Raw genomic sequence first — 5711 nt, 5'->3', positions numbered from 1 at the left:
TCGGTCACTGTTGGGAACGGACGAACTGCGCAATTCTGGAACTCGTCGTGGCTCAACGGCTTGCGCCCCCGTGACATTGCACCGGACCTCTTCCATCTTTCTCGTAAGAAAAACTCCTCAGTCCGGCAAGCCATGGCCAACAATCTTTGGATCGCAAATATTGACGTCACCAACGGTCTGTCCCTCGCGCAGATTGAGCAATTTGCTGACCTTTGGGAAAAGGTTTCAACGGTGGCCCTCGAGGATGAAGTGGAAGACTCGATTATATGGAAGTTTTCTAAGGACGGAACGTACTCAGCTTCCTCGGCTTACAAGGCGCAATTCGAAGGCCTCACCTCCTCTGATCTTGTCCAGTCAGTGTGGAGTGTGTGGGCTCCGCCGAGGTGCAAATTCTTTGCTTGGCTGGTTCTTCAAAATAGGGTCTGGACATCAGACCGCTTGATCCGTCGTGGGTGGCCCAACTGTGGCTTGTGTCCTCTCTGCAAGCAAGTGCAGGAGTACGCGGCCCACCTTCTCTTCCAATGCCGCTTCTCTTTGCGCATCTGGAACGACATTCTCCCGTGGCTCGGAATGCACCACATCTCTACTTCTTCTTGGTCGGCGAGCGCTTCGGTCAAAGGATGGTGGAACGATAACCTTCAGATTCGTCTCGGCTCGCCCAAAGCCCTTGCCTCATTGATGATGCTCATCTCATGGGAGATTTGGTCCGAGCGCAACGCGAGAGTCTTTCGCAACGTTGCAGTCCCTCCGGTGGTAATCATTAACAAGATCAAGCAAGAGGTGTCGCTTTGGGCTTTGGCAGGTGCCAAGCACTTGGGTATTATAATGCCGCGAGAGTAATCTTTTACCTTTTGCCGCTTGCGGCTTTGTCTGAAACCTTCTTCTTAATCAATGAAATGGCAAATCTTTTGCCTCGTTTCAAAAAAAAAATGTCCCCACACCAAATGCATTTGCCGTCACCCGGGAGCGCTTTGAAAACTGATAGGCTGTTTCCATCGCAATGAACTTAGCCACCGGGTGGGCTGTGTTTTAGAGGAGTTGATGCTGAAGCAATTTACGTTGCTCTTAAACCGGACGTGCGGCGGAGCTGTGTAATAAGGGCCCGTACATCTGTGCTGTAATTGCAGCCGTACAAGGCGTACAGCGCGTTGTTACTACATCGGTATGGCCACATTACGGATTTATATAGGACTATGATGTGGTCATGCGCATGCACGTGGGCCGTGCCTTGCCGTGTTCGGTTGGTTGGTGGAACGGAGGGAGGTGAATGGTAGCACATCGACGCGCTCCGGCGTCCAAAAGAAGGACGAAAAATGGAATGAAAAATGAAATAGTCCGTGATCCCCGCAGATCCCCGCTAGGCCGTAGCACCGAGTGCAGGATCGCACGTCCACGCTGCACGTACCTGGAGCAGCACTGCATTGGTTGCGCCACGAGTACCACGGAAGCAATTGCCCACGCTTTCGCCGGTGAAAACCATTTCCACGAGTAAAGTTTAGTTTATCCATGGCGGGTCTCCGTGGAGTCCACGGTCCAAAGTTCCAAGGTGCAGCATCGTTCGCCGCGGCGCGGGATGCGACGCATGGCCGTCCCACACGGTGTTGTCTTGTCGCTCGCGTTGGATCCTGCCAGGTCAGGTGCCGACGAAACCCTGCAGTCCGGACGAGAGTATAGTAAACCACCGCCCGAGTCAAAGTCCTTGTGCTCTCCTGCTCATTCTTTCTCGTCCCCTTATCAATCTGTCAGCAGGAGTTTAGGGGCCCTTAATCGCGGGGGTCTGCACGGTTCGGACCCAATCAATTCAAAGCACCCGGTTAAACAAGACTTGATCCACGAGAGACAGATTTTGTTGTTTTGCCGTCGTCCGTTCTTGCACGAGCAAAGTCACCTCGAAACTGTTGTGGCATGGCCAGCTGCCACAGGATCAAAAGTCCACCCGAGTCCAAGCCAGCGCTCGTCTCCAGGAGAAATATTCCTTGCTTTTTGCTCCGGGCTGACTATAGCGGTGGACGGACCGACGCACAAATCGAAGGACCCAACACAGACACGGCCACTTTTTGACGGTGTGGTGGGCCTGAGACGGGCGGGGAGCCCGCCCTGGGCCACAACGGAGAGGAACCAACGGAGGTAAAGCATCATTCCTGTTCGCCCCGGCTTTCTTTTTCCCAGACCCAAGATAGATGCTATTACAAAACCTCTGCCTGTTGCACTGTAATCCGCTCCTGATTCTTCTCTGTTACGCCTGCCTTTACCCTCGATAATGAAGCCATTAGACCGTCCAAAAGCTGGAGAGAAGAAGCTAATGTTACCAGTGGATGGTGAGTTGTGACCAGCAGGATAACCTAAAAGCACGACCACACGTCCTTCTCCTCTCCTGCTGAGCCCGATGTTTTTCTTATCTTGCTTTTGACTGACTTGTCCGAGCAGGTCTCCATGCCTTAACTAGATTTTTCTTCTTCTTCTTCTTAGCGCACGCATGAGAGCGACGTGTCTTCTTACCGAGAAGCCCAGCTGCCCATGACACAGAAGATACACATATGCAAAGAGGAAACTGAAGCACAGAAACGCTTAGAGGCCTCAAATGCTTAAGATACAGTCGACGTGAGCAGAACACGTCAGACTCGTCGATGGTAGTTTGTTTATCGTGGATAAGAATGGAGATTATATGAGATAGGGGTAGCTAGGGTTGAGCTTTCCGTCTCGCATCTCTCTCTCCATTTCGATGGTCGACCAACCGAAAGGCACGGGATGCTGGACGTTACAAGGCGGCATAATCCACTCTTATTGATTAAGTAAATGGCTCCATTAGCGGCAGCGGCATCTCTCTCCGGGGGGAATCTCATCCTTCGAGTGAGTGACCGGGGGAGAAAGCAACGTTGTTCTACTTCTTTTTTTTTCTCCTTCTTTTTTCAGTGAGTGACCGGTGGAGAAAGCAACGTTGTTCTACTCTAATCGGGCCCCCTACTCAATGGCGACGCCACGCTCGTCTTAGCTACATTTCAGCAAGATTTGAACATAATCCCGTGTTCGTCGTACTTCGTAGCATGTGATGATTCGAGATTCGATCGTCGAATGTTAGAACCGTGCTGCCCGCTTGCTCAAATATTGGACAGATCACTAGGGCACGACCGCTGCACAAGAAACACGCGTCGGCAACGGATACTGCTCCCGCAGTGATCGCGCGAGCAGTTTGAATTGGATTGAAGTACGTACGTAGGCGTCGGAGGAAAGGAACCACCACAGGTGTTTTGAACCAAGGTAGACTGACCGGACAGACACGGGTAAAGAAAGCCGAGAAGGGGAGTCAAACGCGCAGCAACGAGGCACACATGGAAGTGCTTTTCTCCAACGGCCCAACAAGGAATGCTTTGTTATAAAAATAAATAAATAAATGTTTTGCCTACTTTTTTCCACCTGACGAGACATGACTTGGAAAAGCAAACAAGTCCTTACGGAAACAAGGATTGAGAACAAGAATATGCAAAGTGAGCAGTAGTATACAGTCTAGAGATGATCTTGACTCTTGAGGAGGGGTGTCTGTGCTGTGCTGTGATGTGCAGTGCAGCGGCACAGGTCGTTGATGCACAGCACGGGTGCGGCTGCCTGCGCCCTTGCCCGGATGATGGAACATAATTATGTGTTTTTTGTTTCCGAAATGGAACATAATTGTGTATTTTCACGTCCTGCTAGCTGCTTTTTATTCCATTCATTCATGTCCAGACTCAATGATGGCTGACATATTTCAGACACGGTGTTTCCCTGGTGTGTATTGCAGTCTGGTTTCTTCAAATTATTGGTTCCTTCTTAGTTTTTTTTCGAAATAGAGGCAAAAGATTTGCCTCATCGATTAATTAAGAAGAAGAGAATTGTCCGGTTAATTAACGAAAAATCGGACGAAAACCGATACATATAGATCACATGCGGACTATTCGCTAGCAAAGAAACTCCATGATCTCACGATGAACCCGACAAATATACATAATACGCAACAACCACAAACCCTGGCACTTCTATGTCGCAAAGAAACCCTCTAACAAAATCAATATTGAATACATCAGACGCCAAGAAATCCACGGAGACGAGCCACTCGGAGATGGAGAACGAAGAGACTGAGTATTCTCCATTAAGCAGCCGCAGACGCCTTATCAATGGCGCCACTCTTCTTGCCTATACTCCTGAGAGCCTTCTTCACCTTCTTTATTTTGCCTGTAGAAACCTCATCCACGAGGAGGCAAGCAATCACATTGCAAGACCCAGGACAAGTTGCCTCCAAAGAGTCGAGCAAACGGTCAAGCTTTTTCACGAAGACCACCTCGTCAATACGTGCCAACATAGCGTCACGGTCAAAGATGGGCGACCGAATGGGCTTCGGCGCCTCAGAAGTAGCTGCCAAAGCACCTATCTCATCAACCTCGGCACCCACCGATGCCACCTAGGCAACAACCTCAGGTGAGAGAGCAATAGCAACACCAAAACCTCCACGGTCCACATAGGCAAGTGGCTGACTGGACTCCAACGACAACGGTGAGGTCGCAGTCGTCATCGCCAAGTCCCCACCAAGCGACCTCATCTCCTTAGGAAGCACCATCGAAATAGGCGAAGTGGGCTCCCCACAAAGCTTCTACAGCTCAGGCATAATCTGCTGCACCGGGGCCACGACCTCGACAACGGCTTCACTCTCAGAAGCAATCGGCACGACGGGCAATGACAACTGACAAGATGTAGCATGAGGGGAGAGATCTCCATACATGCCTGCTTCCCCATCGGCAGAACCAACCAGGATCTCAAGGAACGGGGACAAATCAGGGGCAACGCCAATCTGAAGTTGAGGCAGCGAAGACACATTCGGCACCACCTCAAATTTGGCGAGAGCGGCCTCCGCTCTCACCAAAACACTCCCGACTCGCGCAACGCAGTCATGAAGCTCAATGCGAAGCAGCTCGGTCTCCTCCGCCAACCCGACTTGCTGAGCCGAGACAAACTGGAACTGCACGTCTGTCACGGTGACATCACCGGTGGATGGAGATGATGGAGCATGACATTGGGCTGGTGAAGCTTGGTGGACAGACTTCTTAGCACGGCAGAAGCGGGCGATGTGACCAAATCGAATGCAGTTTGTGCATTCGGATTGGATCCCTGCAGGAGTGTGCATAGTGACCTCGACAGAGGCATCGGAAACACCTGTCTCTCAACCACGCCGGCGAAGAACGCCACATATTGATAGTAGGGCGACGGAAAGGAACGGAAGTGAGTCGCGCCCCCTCGAGACAAGCTGCCCCCCCCCCCCCCCCCCCGCCCCCCCCCCCCCCCCCCAAACGCATTCCCACTTGGGAGCTTGACACACAAAGGGCTTCCGACAACGCCTCGCGGTCGAAACATCCTCTTCAGTCTCCCCAACCTGAACGCACCGGAGGCACCTGCATGACGTGCTCGGTGCCCACAACAGCAGCGACGAACTATGGCCTCCCTAGCCGACGAGCAGAAAGCACGGGTGTTCCGCTATAGTCATACGTGTTGTCCAAGATTTTACTCTGCTGCTGCTTAATGTAGGTACTATCAGTAATTCAATAGTAGCAGTACTATTACTACGTTCCTTTTGGCGCCGATGGAGACCCAACATTCCTCCATGAAAAAAAGAGTTGCTGCCGGCCGATGATCGAGCAGTGGCACAAACGCACTCCACAAAAATCCTTGCCAAAGTATGCATGCGA

Source organism: Triticum urartu, chromosome 3 (genome assembly GCF_003073215.2).
Source record: "Triticum urartu cultivar G1812 chromosome 3, Tu2.1, whole genome shotgun sequence".
Taxonomy (NCBI): Eukaryota; Viridiplantae; Streptophyta; class Magnoliopsida; order Poales; family Poaceae; genus Triticum; species Triticum urartu.
This window is presented reverse-complemented; position numbering follows the sequence as displayed.